The sequence below is a fragment of the Rhynchophorus ferrugineus genome, unplaced genomic scaffold, assembly GCF_030347505.1.
Source record: "Rhynchophorus ferrugineus isolate W39M unplaced genomic scaffold, kcgeb_rfMv2 rfM2, whole genome shotgun sequence".
Classification (NCBI taxonomy): Eukaryota; Metazoa; Arthropoda; class Insecta; order Coleoptera; family Curculionidae; genus Rhynchophorus; species Rhynchophorus ferrugineus.
In genome coordinates this window covers 83392713-83414776 of record NW_027472581.1, presented here as the reverse complement: position 1 = coordinate 83414776, position 22064 = coordinate 83392713, and the positions used below count along the sequence as shown (strand labels likewise).

Genomic DNA, 22064 nt, shown 5'->3' with positions numbered 1-22064 from the left:
CCTAAAAAGACTCAAGGAATTAACGCACGAGTTGATTGAAACGATTGAAAGAACTGCCACGAAAAGCAATTATCATTTTGATATACATATTCAATGCTCATAAACCCTTTCAAAACGATAGAACAAGCTGGACCTTATTTTATTACTATTTTGATGTCGCAGGTCAAAATTAATTAACTGCTGTTAAATCGCATTAAACCGTTTATAGAGATACCAGATTTTTAGTTTGGATTTCGAAATCACTGCTCAACAATTGTCCAAGTGCACAGAGGGTTGTTTAAAAGGAAGAAAAGCAATACTGCCCTGCAATATCCCTGCAAAATCCCTGTAAATCTCGTCTGGGATTAATCTACAAAATACTGCTGGAATTCCTTAAGCAAAATCAGCTGAATACATCGGCATCCCACTCGATGTTATGTTAAATTATAAACATTATGTTAGACAATAAGTAGAACATATTGGACCCAAAGTCAAGCAACTATACTGGTTAGTTGAAAGAAACTTTAAACTTAACCTAATAACAAGCCAATTTGGTCCTATGGGATACAGATATAGAGTCGCAATAAGACATCAAACCAACTAGTAACCCAAAGCAAGGAAAATTATGATTATTTATCAAAACTTATCGCTATCTAACCAACGAGGAGCATGTAGGATGACCTCTAAATCAAATGGATTTACGAAGTGATCCTAGATTTCACCTCAAGACATGAAATAAAGTTGCTAAATCACAGCAATGTGAATGCAATACCGCTAATGGACAACACGCAGGCGAATAAGCGAACCAGATAACATTGTGGCGCAGTGGTAAAGGCGATAGGACGGTACTGTGTATACTTTTGCGATAGCCGCGGGTTCAAATCCTGCTGAGGCATGGTATATATATATATATATATATATATATATATATATATATATATATATATATATATATATATATATAAATGTATATAAATGTTCTGGCCAAGAGTCTAAAATCCGACAAGGAAAATGATTCCAGTCACGCTAGTAACCAGGCTGGGTAAGACCGGATGTCTTCTGGGATGATTTCTAAAGTTGGTGACTCGCTATTCGGTAGGCTTAATGCTGAGGACCGTGGCTCGGAGCCCACGTTAAACTATATGTACAGTCCAGATAAACCCCTAGTAGGTCAAAGAAGAAATATTTTTATAAAATGGTTTTATTTTAACTAATTTGGGAAATACATAATGATGTATAAACTCTATCCTCGCCTTACTTGTCTACTAGTATAAAACTACTAAAAGTACAACAAAACTGTAGTAATAAGTATATTTGTAAATTAAGATTGTGCTAAGCATATCCAATGTAGGTGTTATGTGAACTAAAAAATCCTTATTTCATCAATATTTCTGTACACGTATCACTAGTTTGAATCTTAAAATAAATAGGAGTGTAATAAACACTTTATTCGTAATAATATCCTCATATCATCACAACGAGAAAATAATAATCAGGAATAAAAATAATCCCCTCCCCCCATATATACTCAATTAAATATCTCGAAACAAACATAAAAGCGTCTTAATAAACGTTCACCAATTCGACGTAACATTTTTTGTCGATCTAACAATTTGTATGACAATGGATTAATATGAATTGGTATTGGTATATATATTTTTTCGGGCCATTCCTATCTAGACGTTTCTCCGATACGCTGGCTGACCCGTTCCTTTGAAGTCGTGACGGGAAAAAAATCTCTATCAATAGTTGGGGGAAGGGAGAAGAATGGTCGGGATTCTTTGTGTAGATTTATCTTAATATTTAAATCCGATCTGATATAGATTCGAATTTTAATTAATCCAAACGTTGGTCCGGCTGAATTTTCGTGTGGTTTGAGAGGACGGACCTCGATCAGCATGAAGGAAGGACATGGAAAAGATCACGGAATTTAATTCGGTTAATAGACGGCGATGTTATCTTTGCGGGAGAGGATGAAGAGTACCCAATATTTAACGAGATATAATAGATGTGTTTTTATATACGAGAGCTGTTCGATTAGTACTTGGTAGAGTTTCGGTTGATATATTTTTTTGTGATAAAGTCATTGAAACTATTTATAGTGTATCCAATAAAACAGTTAACTCATGTCACCTAAATTTATAGAGAGAAAAAACCTAATACCAAAACACTAGTTTGGGTTTATTAACAAGCATTCAACAATTGACCAGGTCTACAGAATAACAGACGTTATTGAAAAAGCCTACGAAAGTAACAAGTATACTCACCTATATTCTTAGATGTAGCACAGGCCTTCGATAAGGTTTGGTATGAAGGCCTTGTCCATAAACTACAGAAAATGTTACGAAAACAAGACACCGAACTATTAAAATCGTACATTACAACCAGAATGATTAGAGTCAAGCAAGAAGAAGCTTACTCTACAATAAAAGAAGCTAAAGCAGGTGTATAACAAGGAAGTGTTCTGGGGCCAATGCTGTATCTACTCTACATTTCTGATATACCACAAATGCAGAATATTACGCTGGCTACATTTGCTGATGTTACTGCGATTATAGCTGCCGGAGAGAATAGTGAAGAAGCCTCACGAAAGTAATAACAGGCAAGTGATAATACTTGGACACAAGCTTGAAAAATAAAAATTAACAAAACTGAATCTGTGCATGTGCAGTTCACCTACAATCAGGCCGTACAAGCATCAATAACATTAAATAATACTATCATTCTATACAGCAACAACGCTAAATATCTCGGAATGAATCTTGATGCAAAACTTCGCCGGAAGGAACATATAAAGAAGAAAAGAAGAGAACTGGAATTGAAATGTAGGAAAATCTACTAGCTAATTAGAAGAAAATCACAATTATCAGTACATAATAAATTGCTATTATATAAGCAAATACTGAAACCTATATGGACATACGGAGTTCAATTATAGGGATGATCTGCGAAGAGTAATTTAAACAAAATACAAATTTTTTCCAAATACTATATGACTGGACCAAATACATCGAGATCTTCAGATACCCACAGTCAGTCATGAAATCAAGAGAATTGCAAGGGGGCATGAAGAAAGACTCCATACCGCCAGAAGAGGACACAGGCTCAAAAGAATCAAACCATCTGATCTTGTGTAGTGAGGTGCATATAATCAAAAATACAGCAGTGACGTGTATACACATTATTTCACCAGAGACTGAGATAGGGCCGATAAATAAAATAATGAAACAAAAATAATATTGTCAAATAAAATTTACTTTAACATTTTAGTTCATCTAATGCTTCATTAGAGAGCATATTTATATTATATATAATTATTATTTCCTTCGCTGTTGTATTTCTTTTACAAATCATTTATATATCTGCTTAGTTTCTACTGCTACTAACTGTGTATATTTTTCTTTATGAAATTAAAATTAAACACTGTATTCTCCAAATGCATTTTCCAATATGTAATATCTGCAAAATAGTCAGTACTAATTCTCCCTTTATACATTCTAACCTAATGCTCATGTATATTCTGAATAATTACACACATAACATACATGTGCATACAAATCTTTCACACTCTACAATATGATTTTCTATATTTATTCTATATTAATCATATATTGATAATTAGTTGTTATTATTAGTTATCCACTCTCATCACCCTGTCTTGGTAGTTATCACATCCCCAAAGTCTCATTCAGTCACTGTCACCTTCTGAGTAACTAACAATATCTAAGCTGTTAATTTCAAGTCTATCTAACACCTGTTCGCGATTCTACCATTCTACCAGTCTACTTCTGTATGTACATCAGTTCAGACTAAAGGTATTACTGTAGACAATAATATGTCCTAATCTTTGTGACCTTACTTTGTGACCGTATTGTTCAATTATCTTATCTCCCCTGTATCTTTTTTCACGCCTATTTCTAAAAAAGTAATCTGTTGCATTATTATATATAATCTATTACTGCTGCAGGAATAAAACCACTTGTATTCCAGCATCAATTACAATATATCCGCTATAAATTATTAAAAAATATTATGAGTAATCAAACCTAATTAAATGTTATTGCAACGCTTTACCTTTTTGTATCAATTTTTGTTGTTTTTATGACATTTTTTGTTGTCTTCTTGTCATAAGTGACCCAATGTATGAATTTGGAATATCCAAGCTTCATTTAGGAATACGAAATTATATAAGGAAGCTCCCATAATTTGATTACTAATCTTTAACAATTGAAGCAATGCCCGGAAGTTCCATTGGTCTTCTTCGTGCCTTATCTTTACACCAATTAAATCTTATATCTCCTGGCAGTGACTGACATCCCTCAATGAGCTTCATCTGCTTAAGCTTTTTATGGATATCCCTAAGATTAACAGTTTTCTCTAAGACTTTGACTGACTTTTTATGAAGAAAAACTGATTGACAGCAATATAATGGAAGTAAGAGAAACTTTTTTAATCTGATTATTGAATTTGTTATGTTTGTTAGCTCAGTGATCTGTTTCTGAGACATTTAAGAAGATTTAGAGGTTTTTAAATGGCTATTGTACTTGGTTAGCTCGTACACTTGAGGAGTGAGCCTCTGAATTATTGTTTTTAGGTCTGAGTTTTAAGTTTAAGGTATTTCTGAGGTTTACCAGTGGGGACTCCCTCCGAACTTCCAGATCGTATCCAGTAAGTGAGGTGGTGAGAACTGAAGTCTCGCTGATAATGTAGCGAAATCTCGATCAATTAGTCTTTAGTAGTCTACTAAAGACTATCGTGTCTATTTTTCTTGTATATCGCTCCGTGATGGAGATTTTTATACCCATGAAATTAATAAGCTGTAATCAAACATATCAAAGTTTATCAGACAAGAATTAGAATGTTAAAAAGTTCAAGTAGTGATAAAATCTCAGAATTGCAAAAACAAAAACTTATTTATACACACTATATACTTCATATGAAAAGTACTGAGATACCTGAGTTGAAATATATAAAAATTGTTAATGAGAAAAAAAATTGCTGCATGATTCTCCACCTCTTCGATAGCTCTCTTAGTGCACTGCCGTTAGAGTCCATTTTTCCCTCTGTGCTCTGGTTACTCACAAGTGACTATTTCAGCTACACCTTCTTGCGAATTAGTGAAATCCTTACTACACACTAATTGAATTATTTACACTAACTAAATTAATTGAACCAAGTAGAATTTTCATTTAAGGAACTGACAAAAGAAGACTGACGATGTGAAAGAGAGGAGTTTAGAACACCTCGGTTTGACTAATTTACGCTGGCATGTATGCCACATCTACTTTCAAAGTATGCTACATTTACTAAACATCTTCTCCTCTAGCCTTCTCTAGATTTTCAAAATTCCAAACACACTAGAAGACAGGTAGCGGTCACAAAAAGATCAAATTCTGACAGACATCTTTAACAACATCGCCAAAAGCTTGTGTTGTGACCAAGAGTATCTCAAAAGACGATACTTTTTATCAAAAATTAATTAATTCGTTGAAAACTTCAAATAGTGGTAAAATCTCAGAACTACAAAGTACTGAAATAACTGAGCTGAAACATATAAAAGTTGTTAATGAGAAAAAAAAATAGCTGTACTAATTAGCTAATTTTTTCTTTGTTTGCCACCTTTTCGATAGCTCTGATATTGGACTACCGTTGGAGTCCATTTAGTTTGTTGTTCATTCACTCTGTGCCCTAGTTGCTCACAAGTGACGATTTTAGATAAACTTTCATGTGAATTAGTGAAACACTTACTATACACTAATTAATTTATTTACACTAACTAAAGTAATTGAACGAAGTCGAACTTTCATTTAAGGAACTGACAAAAGAAGACTGACGATGTGAAAGAGAGGAATTTAGAACACCTCGGTTTGATTAATTTACGCTGGCATGTATGCCACATCTACTTTCAAAGTATGCTACATTTACTAATCACCTTCCCCTCTAGCCTTCTCTAGGTTTTCAAAATTCCAAACACACTAGAAGACAGGTAGCGGTCACAAAAAGATCAAATTCTGACAGACATCTTTAACAACATCGCCAGAAGCTTGTGTTGCGACCAAGAGTATCTCAAAAAACGATATTTTTTTATCAAAAATTAATTAATTCGTTGAAAACTTCAAATAGTGGTAAAATCTCAGAACTACAAAGTACTGAAATAACTGAGTTGAAACATATAAAAATTGTTAATGAGGAAAAAAATAGCTGTACTAATTAGCTAATTTTTTCTTTGTTTACCACCTCTTCGATAGCTCTGATAGTGGACTACCGTTGGAGTCCATTTAGTTTGTTGTTCATTCACTCTGTGCCCTAGTTGCTCACAAGTGACGATTTCAGCTAAACTTTCTTGTGAATTAGTGAAACACTTACTATACACTAATTAATTTATTTACACTAACTAAATTAATTGAACGAAGTCGAACTTTCATTTAAGGAACTGATAAAAGAAGACTGACGAAGTGAAAGAGAGGAGTTTAGAACACCTCGGTTTGACTAATTTACGCTGGCATGTATGCCACATCTACTTTCAAAGTATGCTACATTTACTAAACATCTTCTCCTCTAGCCTTCTCTAGATTTTCAAAATTCCAAACACACTAGAAGACAGGTAGCGGTCACAAAAAGATCAAATTCTGACAGACATCTTTAACAACACCGCCAAAAGCTTGTGTTGTGACCAAGAGTATCTCAAAAGACGATACTTTTTATCAAAAATTAATTAATTTGTTGAAAACTTCAAATAGTGGTAAAATCTCAGAACTACAAAGTACTGAAATAACTGAGTTGAAACATATAAAAATTGTTAATGAGAAAGAAAAATAGCTGTACTAATTAGCTAATTTTTTCTTTGTTTGCCACCTCTTCGATAGCTCTGATAGTGGACTACCGTTGGAGTCCATCTAGTTTGTTGTTCATTCACTCTGTGCCCTAGTTGCTCACAAGTGACGATTTCAGCTAAACTTTCTTGTGAATTAGTGAAACACTTACTATACACTAATTAATTTATTTACACTAACTAAATTAATTGAACGAAGTCGAACTTTCATTTAAGGAACTGATAAAAGAAGACTGACGAAGTGAAAGAGAGGAGTTTAGAACACCTCGGTTTGACTAATTTACGCTGGCATGTATGCCACATCTACTTTCAAAGTATGCTACATTTACTAAACATCTTCTCCTCTAGCCTTCTCTAGATTTTCAAAATTCCAAACACACTAGAAGACAGGTAGCGGTCACAAAAAGATCAAATTCTGACAGACATCTTTAACAACACCGCCAAAAGCTTGTGTTGTGACCAAGAGTATCTCAAAAGACGATACTTTTTATCAAAAATTAATTAATTTGTTGAAAACTTCAAATAGTGGTAAAATCTCAGAACTACAAAGTACTGAAATAACTGAGGTGAAACATATAAAAATTGTTAATGAGAAAGAAAAATAGCTGTACTAATTAGCTAATTTTTTCTTTGTTTGCCACCTCTTCGATAGCTCTGATAGTGGACTACCGTTGGAGTCCATCTAGTTTGTTGTTCATTCACTCTGTGCCCTAGTTGCTCACAAGTGACGATTTCAGCTAAACTTTCTTGTGAATTAGTGAAACACTTACTATACACTAATTAATTTATTTACACTAACTAAATTAATTGAACGAAGTCGAACTTTCATTTAAGGAACTGATAAAAGAAGACTGACGAAGTGAAAGAGAGGAGTTTAGAACACCTCGGTTTGACTAATTTACGCTGGCATGTATGCCACATCTACTTTCAAAGTATGCTACATTTACTAAACATCTTCTCCTCTAGCCTTCTCTAGATTTTCAAAATTCCAAACACACTAGAAGACAGGTAGCGGTCACAAAAAGATCAAATTCTGACAGACATCTTTAACAACACCGCCAAAAGCTTGTGTTGTGACCAAGAGTATCTCAAAAGACGATACTTTTTATCAAAAATTAATTAATTTGTTGAAAACTTCAAATAGTGGTAAAATCTCAGAACTACAAAGTACTGAAATAACTGAGTTGAAACATATAAAAATTGTTAATGAGAAAGAAAAATAGCTGTACTAATTAGCTAATTTTTTCTTTGTTTGCCACCTCTTCGATAGCTCTGATAGTGGACTACCGTTGGAGTCCATTTAGTTTGTTGTTCATTCACTCTGTGCCCTAGTTGCTCACAAGTGACGATTTCAGATAAACTTTCTTGTGAATTAGTGAAACACTTAGTATACATTAATTAATTTATTTACACTAACTAAATTAATTGAACGAAGTCGAACTTTCATTTAAGGAACTGATAAAAGAAGACTGACGATGTGAAAGAGAGGAGTTTAGAACACCTCGGTTTGACTAATTTACGCTGGCATGTATGCCACATCTACTTTCAAAGTATGCTACATTTACTAAACATCTTCTCCTCTAGCCTTCTCTAGATTTTCAAAATTCCAAACACACTAGAAGACAGGTAGCGGTCACAAAAAGATCAAATTCTGACAGACATCTTTAACAACATCGCCAAAAGCTTGTGTTGTGACCAAGAGTATCTCAAAAGACGATACTTTTTATCAAAAATTAATTAATTTGTTGAAAACTTCAAATAGTGGTAAAATCTCAGAACTACAAAGTACTGAAATAACTGAGTTGAAACATATAAAAATTGTTAATGAGAAAGAAAAATAGCTGTACTAATTAGCTAATTTTTTCTTTGTTTGCCACCTCTTCGATAGCTCTGATAGTGGACTACCGTTGGAGTCCATTTAGTTTGTTGTTCATTCACTCTGTGCCCTAGTTGCTCACAAGTGACGATTTCAGATAAAGTTTCTTGTGAATTAGTGAAACACTTAGTATACATTAATTAATTTATTTACACTAACTAAATTAATTGAACGAAGTCGAACTTTTATTTAAGGAACTGATAAAAGAAGACTGACGATGTGAAAGAGAGGAGTTTAGAACACCTCGGTTTGACTAATTTACGCTGGCATGTATGCCACATCTACTTTCAAAGTATGCTACATTTACTAAACATCTTCTCCTCTAGCCTTCTCTAGATTTTCAAAATTCCAAACACACTAGAAGACAGGTAGCGGTCACAAAAAGATCAAATTCTGACAGACATCTTTAACAACACCGCCAAAAGCTTGTGTTGTGACCAAGAGTATCTCAAAAGACGATACTTTTTATCAAAAATTAATTAATTTGTTGAAAACTTCAAATAGTGGTAAAATCTCAGAACTACAAAGTACTGAAATAACTGAGTTGAAACATATAAAAATTGTTAATGAGAAAGAAAAATAGCTGTACTAATTAGCTAATTTTTTCTTTGTTTGCCACCTCTTCGATAGCTCTGATAGTGGACTACCGTTGGAGTCCATTTAGTTTGTTGTTCATTCACTCTGTGCCCTAGTTGCTCACAAGTGACGATTTCAGATAAACTTTCTTGTGAATTAGTGAAACACTTAGTATACATTAATTAATTTATTTACACTAACTAAATTAATTGAACGAAGTCGAACTTTCATTTAAGGAACTGATAAAAGAAGACTGACGATGTGAAAGAGAGGAGTTTAGAACACCTCGGTTTGACTAATTTACGCTGGCATGTATGCCACATCTACTTTCAAAGTATGCTACATTTACTAAACATCTTCTCCTCTAGCCTTCTCTAGATTTTCAAAATTCCAAACACACTAGAAGACAGGTAGCGGTCACAAAAAGATCAAATTCTGACAGACATCTTTAACAACATCGCCAAAAGCTTGTGTTGTGACCAAGAGTATCTCAAAAGACGATACTTTTTATCAAAAATTAATTAATTTGTTGAAAACTTCAAATAGTGGTAAAATCTCAGAACTACAAAGTACTGAAATAACTGAGTTGAAACATATAAAAATTGTTAATGAGAAAGAAAAATAGCTGTACTAATTAGCTAATTTTTTCTTTGTTTGCCACCTCTTCGATAGCTCTGATAGTGGACTACCGTTGGAGTCCATTTAGTTTGTTGTTCATTCACTCTGTGCCCTAGTTGCTCACAAGTGACGATTTCAGATAAACTTTCTTGTGAATTAGTGAAACACTTAGTATACATTAATTAATTTATTTACACTAACTAAATTAATTGAACGAAGTCGAACTTTCATTTAAGGAACTGATAAAAGAAGACTGACGATGTGAAAGAGAGGAGTTTAGAACACCTCGGTTTGACTAATTTACGCTGGCATGTATGCCACATCTACTTTCAAAGTATGCTACATTTACTAAACATCTTCTCCTCTAGCCTTCTCTAGATTTTCAAAATTCCAAACACACTAGAAGACAGGTAGCGGTCACAAAAAGATCAAATTCTGACAGACATCTTTAACAACACCGCCAAAAGCTTGTGTTGTGATCAAGAGTATCTCAAAAGACGATACTTTTTATCAAAAATTAATTAATTTGTTGAAAACTTCAAATAGTGGTAAAATCTCAGAACTACAAAGTACTGAAATAACTGAGTTGAAACATATAAAAATTGTTAATGAGAAAAAAAAATAGCTGTACTAATTAGCTAATTTTTTCTTTGTTTGCCACGTCTTCGATAGCTCTGATAGTGGACTACCGTTGGAGTCCATTTAGTTTGTTGTTCATTCACTCTGTGCCCTAGTTGCTCACAAGTGACGATTTCAGATAAACTTTCTTGTGAATTAGTGAAACACTTACTATATATTAATTAATTAATTTACATTAACTAAAGTAATTGAACGAAGTCGAACTTTCATTTAAGGAACTGATAAAAGAAGACTGACGATGTGAAAGAGAGGAGTTTAGAACACCTCGGTTTGACTAATTTACGCTGGCATGTATGCCACATCTACTTTCAAAGTATGCTACATTTACTAAACATCTTCTCCTCTAGCCTTCTCTAGATTTTCAAAATTCCAAACACACTAGAAGACAGGTAGCGGTCACAAAAAGATCAAATTCTGACAGACATCTTTAACAACACCGCCAAAAGCTTGTGTTGTGACCAAGAGTATCTCAAAAGACGATACTTTTTATCAAAAATTAATTAATTTGTTGAAAACTTCAAATAGTGGTAAAATCTCAGAACTACAAAGTACTGAAATAACTGAGTTGAAACATATAAAAATTGTTAATGAGAAAAAAAAATAGCTGTACTAATTAGCTAATTTTTTCTTTGTTTGCCACCTCTTCGATAGCTCTGATAGTGGACTACCGTTGGAGTCCATCTAGTTTGTTGTTCATTCACTCTGTGCCCTAGTTGCTCACAAGTGACGATTTCAGATAAACTTTCTTGTGAATTAGTGAAACACTTACTATATATTAATTAATTAATTTACATTAACTAAAGTAATTGAACGAAGTCGAACTTTCATTTAAGGAACTGATTAAAGAAGACTGACGATGTGAAAGAGAGGAGTTTAGAACACCTCGGTTTGACTAATTTACGCTGGCATGTATGCCACATCTACTTTCAAAGTATGCTACATTTACTAAACATCTTCTCCTCTAGCCTTCTCTAGATTTTCAAAATTCCAAACACACTAGAAGACAGGTAGCGGTCACAAAAAGATCAAATTCTGACAGACATCTTTAACAACACCGCCAAAAGCTTGTGTTGTGACCAAGAGTATCTCAAAAGACGATACTTTTTATCAAAAATTAATTAATTTGTTGAAAACTTCAAATAGTGGTAAAATCTCAGAACTACAAAGTACTGAAATAACTGAGTTGAAACATATAAAAATTGTTAATGAGAAAAAAAAATAGCTGTACTAATTAGCTAATTTTTTCTTTGTTTGCCACCTCTTCGATAGCTCTGATAGTGGACTACCGTTGGAGTCCATCTAGTTTGTTGTTCATTCACTCTGTGCCCTAGTTGCTCACAAGTGACGATTTCAGCTAAACTTTCTTGTGAATTAGTGAAACACTTACTATATATTAATTAATTAATTTACATTAACTAAAGTAATTGAACGAAGTCGAACTTTCATTTAAGGAACTGATAAAAGAAGACTGACGATGTGAAAGAGAGGAGTTTAGAACACCTCGGTTTGACTAATTTACGCTGGCATGTATGCCACATCTACTTTCAAAGTATGCTACATTTACTAAACATCTTCTCCTCTAGCCTTCTCTAGATTTTCAAAATTCCAAACACACTAGAAGACAGGTAGCGGTCACAAAAAGATCAAATTCTGACAGACATCTTTAACAACACCGCCAAAAGCTTGTGTTGTGACCAAGAGTATCTCAAAAGACGATACTTTTTATCAAAAATTAATTAATTTGTTGAAAACTTCAAATAGTGGTAAAATCTCAGAACTACAAAGTACTGAAATAACTGAGTTGAAACATATAAAAATTGTTAATGAGAAAAAAAAATAGCTGTACTAATTAGCTAATTTTTTCTTTGTTTGCCACGTCTTCGATAGCTCTGATAGTGGACTACCGTTGGAGTCCATTTAGTTTGTTGTTCATTCACTCTGTGCCCTAGTTGCTCACAAGTGACGATTTCAGATAAACTTTCTTGTGAATTAGTGAAACACTTACTATATATTAATTAATTAATTTACATTAACTAAAGTAATTGAACGAAGTCGAACTTTCATTTAAGGAACTGATAAAAGAAGACTGACGATGTGAAAGAGAGGAGTTTAGAACACCTCGGTTTGACTAATTTACGCTGGCATGTATGCCACATCTACTTTCAAAGTATGCTACATTTACTAAACATCTTCTCCTCTAGCCTTCTCTAGATTTTCAAAATTCCAAACACACTAGAAGACAGGTAGCGGTCACAAAAAGATCAAATTCTGACAGACATCTTTAACAACACCGCCAAAAGCTTGTGTTGTGACCAAGAGTATCTCAAAAGACGATACTTTTTATCAAAAATTAATTAATTTGTTGAAAACTTCAAATAGTGGTAAAATCTCAGAACTACAAAGTACTGAAATAACTGAGTTGAAACATATAAAAATTGTTAATGAGAAAGAAAAATAGCTGTACTAATTAGCTAATTTTTTCTTTGTTTGCCACCTCTTCGATAGCTCTGATAGTGGACTACCGTTGGAGTCCATCTAGTTTGTTGTTCATTCACTCTGTGCCCTAGTTGCTCACAAGTGACGATTTCAGCTAAACTTTCTTGTGAATTAGTGAAACACTTAGTATACATTAATTAATTTATTTACACTAACTAAATTAATTGAACGAAGTCGAACTTTCATTTAAGGAACTGATAAAAGAAGACTGACGAAGTGAAACAGAGGAGTTTAGAACACCTCGGTTTGACTAATTTACGCTGGCATTTATGCCACATCTACTTTCAAAGTATGCTACATTTACTAAACATCTTCTCCTCTAGCCTTCTCTAGATTTTCAAAATTCCAAACACACTAGAAGACAGGTAGCGGTCACAAAAAGATCAAATTCTGACAGACATCTTTAACAACATCGCCAGAAGCTTGTGTTGGGTCCAAGAGTATCTCAAAAGACGATACTTTTTATCAAAAATTAATTAATTCGTTGAAAACTTCAAATAGTGGTAAAATCTCAGAACTACAAAGTACTGAAATAACTGAGTTGAAACATATAAAAATTGTTAATGAGAAAAAAAATAGCTGTACTAATTAGCTAATTTTTTCTTTGTTTGCCACCTCTTCGATAGCTCTGATAGTGGACTACCGTTGGAGTCCATCTAGTTTGTTGTTCATTCACTCTGTGCCCTAGTTGCTCACAAGTAACGATTTCAGATAAACTTTCTTGTAAATTAGTGAAACACTTACTATACATTCATTAATTAATTTACACTAACTAAGTTAATTGAACGAAGTCTAACTTTCATTTAAGGAACTGATAAAAGAAGACTGACGAAGTGAAAAAGAGGAGTTTAGAACACCTCGGTTTGATTAATTTACGATGGCATGTATGCCACATCTACTTTCAAAGTATGCTACATTTACTAAACATCTTCTCCTCTAGCCTTCTCTAGATTTTCAAAATTCCAAACACACTAGAAGACAGGTAGCGGTCACAAAAAGATCAAATTCTGACAGACATCTTTAACAACATCGCCAGAAGCTTGTGTTGTGTCCAAGAGTATCTCAAAAGACGATACTTTTTATCAAAAATTAATTAATTCGTTGAAAACTTCAAATAGTGGTAAAATCTCAGAACTACAAAGTACTGAAATAACTGAGTTGAAACATATAAAAATTGTTAATGAGAAAAAAAATAGCTGTACTAATTAGCTAATTTTTTCTTTGTTTGCCACCTCTTCGATAGCTCTGATAGTGGACTACCGTTGGAGTCCATCTAGTTTGTTGTTCATTCACTCTGTGCCCTAGTTGCTCACAAGTAACGATTTCAGATAAACTTTCTTGTAAATTAGTGAAACACTTACTATACATTCATTAATTAATTTACACTAACTAAGTTAATTGAACGAAGTCTAACTTTCATTTAAGGAACTGATAAAAGAAGACTGACGAAGTGAAAAAGAGGAGTTTAGAACACCTCGGTTTGACTAATTTACGCTGGCATTTATGCCACATCTACTTTCAAAGTATGCTACATTTACTAAACATCTTCTCCTCTAGCCTTCTCTAGATTTTCAAAATTCCAAACACACTAGAAGACAGGTAGCGGTCACAAAAAGATCAAATTCTGACAGACATCTTTAACAACATCGCCAGAAGCTTGTGTTGTGTCCAAGAGTATCTCAAAAGACGATACTTTTTATCAAAAATTAATTAATTCGTTGAAAACTTCAAATAGTGGTAAAATCTCAGAACTACAAAGTACTGAAATAACTGAGTTGAAACATATAAAAATTGTTAATGAGAAAAAAAATAGCTGTACTAATTAGCTAATTTTTTCTTTGTTTGCCACCTCTTCGATAGCTCTGATAGTGGACTACCGTTGGAGTCCATCTAGTTTGTTGTTCATTCACTCTGTGCCCTAGTTGCTCACAAGTAACGATTTCAGATAAACTTTCTTGTAAATTAGTGAAACACTTACTATATATTAATTAATTAATTTACATTAACTAAAGTAATTGAACGAAGTCGAACTTTCATTTAAGGAACTGATAAAAGAAGACTGACGATGTGAAAGAGAGGAGTTTAGAACACCTCGGTTTGACTAATTTACGCTGGCATGTATGCCACATCTACTTTCAAAGTATGCTACATTTACTAAACATCTTCTCCTCTAGCCTTCTCTAGATTTTCAAAATTCCAAACACACTAGAAGACAGGTAGCGGTCACAAAAAGATCAAATTCTGACAGACATCTTTAACAACACCGCCAAAAGCTTGTGTTGTGACCAAGAGTATCTCAAAAGACGATACTTTTTATCAAAAATTAATTAATTTGTTGAAAACTTCAAATAGTGGTAAAATCTCAGAACTACAAAGTACTGAAATAACTGAGTTGAAACATATAAAAATTGTTAATGAGAAAAAAAAATAGCTGTACTAATTAGCTAATTTTTTCTTTGTTTGCCACGTCTTCGATAGCTCTGATAGTGGACTACCGTTGGAGTCCATTTAGTTTGTTGTTCATTCACTCTGTGCCCTAGTTGCTCACAAGTGACGATTTCAGATAAACTTTCTTGTGAATTAGTGAAACACTTACTATATATTAATTAATTAATTTACATTAACTAAAGTAATTGAACGAAGTCGAACTTTCATTTAAGGAACTGATAAAAGAAGACTGACGATGTGAAAGAGAGGAGTTTAGAACACCTCGGTTTGACTAATTTACGCTGGCATGTATGCCACATCTACTTTCAAAGTATGCTACATTTACTAAACATCTTCTCCTCTAGCCTTCTCTAGATTTTCAAAATTCCAAACACACTAGAAGACAGGTAGCGGTCACAAAAAGATCAAATTCTGACAGACATCTTTAACAACACCGCCAAAAGCTTGTGTTGTGACCAAGAGTATCTCAAAAGACGATACTTTTTATCAAAAATTAATTAATTTGTTGAAAACTTCAAATAGTGGTAAAATCTCAGAACTACAAAGTACTGAAATAACTGAGTTGAAACATATAAAAATTGTTAATGAGAAAGAAAAATAGCTGTACTAATTAGCTAATTTTTTCTTTGTTTGCCACCTCTTCGATAGCTCTGATAGTGGACTACCGTTGGAGTCCATCTAGTTTGTTGTTCATTCACTCTGTGCCCTAGTTGCTCACAAGTGACGATTTCAGCTAAACTTTCTTGTGAATTAGTGAAACACTTAGTATACATTAATTAATTTATTTACACTAACTAAATTAATTGAACGAAGTCGAACTTTCATTTAAGGAACTGATAAAAGAAGACTGACGAAGTGAAAGAGAGGAGTTTAGAACACCTCGGTTTGACTAATTTACGCTGGCATTTATGCCACATCTACTTTCAAAGTATGCTACATTTACTAAACATCTTCTCCTCTAGCCTTCTCTAGATTTTCAAAATTCCAAACACACTAGAAGACAGGTAGCGGTCACAAAAAGATCAAATTCTGACAGACATCTTTAACAACATCGCCAGAAGCTTGTGTTGGGTCCAAGAGTATCTCAAAAGACGATACTTTTTATCAAAAATTAATTAATTCGTTGAAAACTTCAAATAGTGGTAAAATCTCAGAACTACAAAGGACTGAAATAACTGAGTTGAAACATATAAAAATTGTTAATGAGAAAAAAAATAGCTGTACTAATTAGCTAATTTTTTCTTTGTTTGCCACCTCTTCGATAGCTCTGATAGTGGACTACCGTTGGAGTCCATCTAGTTTGTTGTTCATTCACTCTGTGCCCTAGTTGCTCACAAGTAACGATTTCAGATAAACTTTCTTGTAAATTAGTGAAACACTTACTATACATTCATTAATTAATTTACACTAACTAAGTTAATTGAACGAAGTCTAACTTTCATTTAAGGAACTGATAAAAGAAGACTGACGAAGTGAAAAAGAGGAGTTTAGAACACCTCGGTTTGATTAATTTACGATGGCATGTATGCCACGTCTACTTTCAAAGTATGCTACATTTACTAATCACCTTCCTCTCTAGCCTTCTCTAGGTTTCCACTATTCCAAACACACCTGAAGACAGGTAGCGGTCACAAAAAGATCAAATTCTGACAGACATCTTTAACAACATCGCCAGAAGCTTGTGTTGTGACCAAGAGTATCTCAAAAAACGATATTTTTTTATCAAAAATTAATTAATTCGTTGAAAACTTCAAATAGTGGTAAAATCTCAGAACTACAAAGTACTGAAATAACTGAGTTGAAACATATATAAATTTTAATGAGAAAAAAAAATAGCTGTACTAATTAGCTAATTTTTTCTTTGTTTGTCACCTCTTCGATAGCTCTGATAGTGGACTACCGTTGGAGTCCATTTAGTTTGTTGTTCATTCACTCTGTGCCCTAGTTGCTCACAAGTGACGATTTCAGATAAACTTTCATGTGAATTAGTGAAACACTTACTATACATTAATTAATTAATTTACACTAACTAAATTAATTGAACGAAGTCGAACTTTCATTTAAGGAACTGATAAAATAAGACTGACGATGTGAAAAAGAGGAGTTTAGAACACCTCGGTTTGATTAATTTACGCTGTCATGTATGCCACATCTACTTTCAAAGTATGCTACATTTACTAATCACCTGCCCCTCTAGCCTTCTCTAGGTTTCCACTATTCCAAATACGATAGCGATCATAAACAGATCAAATACTGACCGGCATCTTTAACAAAATTGCCAGGAGCTTGTGTCGTAATCGAGAGTATCTCAAATGACGATATTTTTATCAAGAATGAATTAGTATGTTAAAAACCTCAAGTAGTGGTAAAAAATGACTGAATTACAAAAACCTAGAACTTATTTATATACTCTATATACGTCAAATGAAATATATTGAAGCAACTGATTTAAAACATGTAGAAATCGCAATGAGCTTAGTCATAGACGACGGAATAAAACGTTATTACTAAACGATATCGCCGTATATCTCTTTCTTGACGCAGATGAGGGTTTTGTTGTTAAACGGGCCAACGAAAACCCGAATTCTTCGGGGCTTATCGTCCCACTAAAAAGACCGGGGCCCCTCTTATCGATCCCGAGTCACTTTCGCCTCGGTTGTCAATTAAAATGACGGCTCCCATCTCGTGCATTGTCATTTTTTTTCCTCTCTCTCTCTCTGCGGCCCCGGTCGTTTTTTCTCCGTCGTATTGTACGCGAAGCTGTCAAAATTATTTTGAACCGACGGTTCTGGTAGCTCGTTTCGTCGTTGTTTGTTTTCGACTACCTCGCGTTACACGTTGTAAGTGGACGCATCCGGCGTGGGGTGACCATAATCTGCACGTCGGTGGTATGCGAAGATTCGGTGTAGTTTATTGATGATCCGCTGTTTCGCTTTCAATGTTTAAACCCGGCAATTATTGGATGTACACATAAGTTTTCGTTGTTTGACAACACAAGGTTACAGATTCTAGCCAACTTTTCGACCCAACGAGATGAGACGACTGTGAAAGGACCCTGGTATTAGCCAGAGCTGCTCATGCTCATTTGTTCTAAACTGGCTGGACATGTTTTACAGCACGATACAGTAAACATAATCTATAATGTCGACCATATGTTCGATTACCTTTCGTCTAGAGACTGGCCTTTCAAAACAATACTTAGCTTCCCCAATATCACGAAAACCCCCGGTATTGTAAGTACAGTACATTGCCGCCACTCAGGTCTCCCCGGAGCAATTTGGTACTGTTCGTTCTCACTTTAGCTTACCTTTTCCCTTAACCTTTCACCATATTGATTTATTTATCTAGATAAGCTAGACCCTGTATTCATCCCAGGCGATTTGGTGGTACAAATTCTAGCGGCTACAGATAAACCCGAGCAAAACTCAGGCTATTCTGTTCCACCGCAAGACCCTATCCTCTGGCTCCAGAAGGTATCATACCTCAGTCTTCAGTTCGACCGCAGGTTCTAATGGTCAGCCCAAATCCACCACGCTATCTGCAAAACCAATGGCGTTTTCGAAGCACAGGTGTGGTACAGCTATGTCTCTGAGAGACAACTTGAACTAGTCCAAGTGTTCCAATCCAAAAAAGTCCGCGCGTCACTCAATTCCCCATGGTTTATGAGGAAAGTATACACTCACCTCGAATCAGCTATCCCGAATATGCTGAGTATAATGTTCTCCTTAAATGCCTTAGAACACGGCAACGTTATGACAAATTCCCTACCCATCGACAAACCTCGGTAGATAACCAACTACGACAACTCCAATCGTAACCCAGTGTGGCGACCGCCACGACCCTTTAGGCCACCACTAATTCACCATCAACAACTACAAAGGTTGGCAACGCCGGTGGATTGGTACCATGCAGTTCCAGGGTATAAAAGACCATCACGACGACGTCTCGGTCTCTTTTCTTTTCACCGTCCCCTTGTAACAGTACCACTTCCACAGCGCTACCGTACTTCCTCTACTTAACCTAATATCCTGTTAATTCTCCCATCGACCACATGTATCAATCGTAAGTAAAAATAAACAACTTTGATTCAACCAGTGTTTTTAGTTCCCGTGCAAATTCCTTCCAAAAATAGTAGTGAGTGTTCTGATAAATAATCGCAGCGGCAGCCATACATTTCGACCGATTGACGGACCCGACGAACATTCCTACACCAGGATCTCTGACGCCAGCAAAACATTTCACTATCCCGAACCCGAAGCGTCTTCAGCAAAAGACCATTTGGTTCTAGCTGCTCATTCTGGAGTAAGAAAAAAATTGTATTCATCAGAACCCTCGTGTCTGTCGAACCCATTGCCTTGCTCAGATGTCCACGAAATGTTCGCCCTCGTGAAGATTTGAAGTGTTGACATCCAAATGTTCCTTCACGCTCCATCTCTGTCCTTTCAAGATTATCTCGATATATCCTCTAACAAAAAGAAGAACGTTCCTCCCATTCGGTTTAAACCACCCTGACAGTGGGCAAGGTGTTTCCGCATCATCTGCTTCTTGCTTTGATCGCCATTCGATTTTTTCTTGATGTTGAATGTTCTGAAGTTGCTGCCCTCGTGCCTGTCCTAAACGGACAAGTTTTTTCCCTCGAAGGAGCTAAGCTCCTGTTTCCAGTTAACTGGGACCTGATGTTGGCATCCTCGTGTACGATCGCTTGCAGCACATGCCCTTGTCCCACTCACTCGACTTCTTCAGGCCATTTTCTCCCTATTTCTATCACGATTTTTCATTTGCCACTAATATTTTGTTCCTAGTTTGACTAAAGTGACTGTTTCCCTTGATTTACACTGTCGACTGTTTCGTTCATATCGTATCGAAGACCTTCGTGGTTTGCGGTGCCAGGGATCTAGGCCTGGTACCCGTTCTCTCCGATTATTCCACCCTTGGTCGGTCACCACAGCCTCATTAACAGAGTCAGTGTGTGGTTACGCTTAGGTGGGGCTGACTTTTGAATCCTTCTTTGCAGAAAGAGCCCTTGCAACCCGAATACAGTACGTTCATTTATTTGAATTAATAGTAAGAGGGAACAGGCGCTGTCATGACGAGCTCTGCGCAAGCTTGCTAAATATTTTGTCTTGTAACTAGTGTTGAAAATTTTAGTCAAATATATTTTTCTTTGTATATCGTTCAGAGACGGAGAAATTTATACCCATGACAGTTAAAAGCAATAATCCAACATGCCTTGCAATAATAAAGGTAGTGCTGGGAACGCGTTTAAAGACGAAATATTTTAAATTAAATAATGCACATTTTAGTAATTAAAAGTGTTGTAATTTTGTTTACAGACTAAATAAAAATTGGAAAATATTTGAGAATGAAAAGTCATACTCTATTAAAAAATGTAATGCAATTTTAAAACAAACCGAGTGAAGCACCATATTTATATAGAGATTATATTGAAATGTGTTTACTAAAAAATTAGTCCATGCACCATATTTTCATAAAGACTTTGTATTGATAAATTTTTAGAGAAAGTTCATAAACCATATTTACATTTACAAAGTCTTAATATTATCTAATACTATATAAAAAAAGCCCAGAGGCCATATTTTTATATGTCATTCATCTATCTCAAAGCAAAATATTCATCTTGTAGACCATCCTACTTTTCACCTGAAAAAAGCCCCTATGTTTCAAAAACTAGAATTTATTTACCTATGCTGTTTTATAAAAATATATTCTTTTTTACGTATCGTCCTCCACTATTCTTGCATCCTGAAAAATGCTCTATAAATTAACTATATTTTAAATTAAATTAATTATATTATCAATAAACTAACATCATAGGTTCAAGTTTCTAAAATCCTCATCAGTGAAAATATTGTTAAATATACAGCTGTAATCATAATATAAGTTTGTGAAAAAGAAATGTTATTATAAAGTTGTAGGTTTTAAAATACCAATCCTTCACACGACATTGGTTATTTGCTACCTCTTAAAATGCAGTTCATATTAACAATATTATTGAAAAATTATTGTTGCTCTTATCTATTTTTTTTCAGAATAACTGATTAAATTCTAAAAGAGAGATGAAAAACAGAACTGATATTTCATCTGCTTCTTAGCACCAGCATTCTTATTAGCACAGGATAATATTACTTTTCGAAATTGAAGATTAAACGAGTTCAAGACATTAATTACTTCTTCACATACCTAATATAAAACGAATCTAATTTCAGAGTATTAGGTGGTATGATAAAATTTCCATCAGAAGGTTACGCATGAGGAAAATGTATTCAGTCACCGTTATCGCCGCCAGGAATCTAAAACTATCAAATGGCCCCCTCGGTCCGTTTAAAATATGCGTGAAGCCGAAATCAGATCTGTATCTGTAGATATAGGGAAGACGTTTTCGATTTTATGGCTGTTTTGTCGCGGTGACAGGACGAGACCGATGACGGTGACGGTCATCGATGCTGACGCTTAGCCCAAATACTCTTCCTCTACGGTTTCACCGGCCTGGCTTCTAATTCATTCCGACCGATGCCCCCCGGCAATTTAAATGTATAAGTTTCAAGTGAATTATTGAATATTATCGATCCGTTTGGACTC

The 22064-nt window shown here is 34.6% G+C and overlaps 1 protein-coding gene across 3 annotated transcripts in view; it reads left to right on the top strand.

Annotated features, from left to right (window-relative positions):
- Positions 1 to 22064, top strand: part of ft (cadherin-related tumor suppressor fat) — a 356891-nt gene that overhangs the window by 228242 nt on the left and 106585 nt on the right. The gene's annotated exons all lie outside the window — the stretch shown is intronic.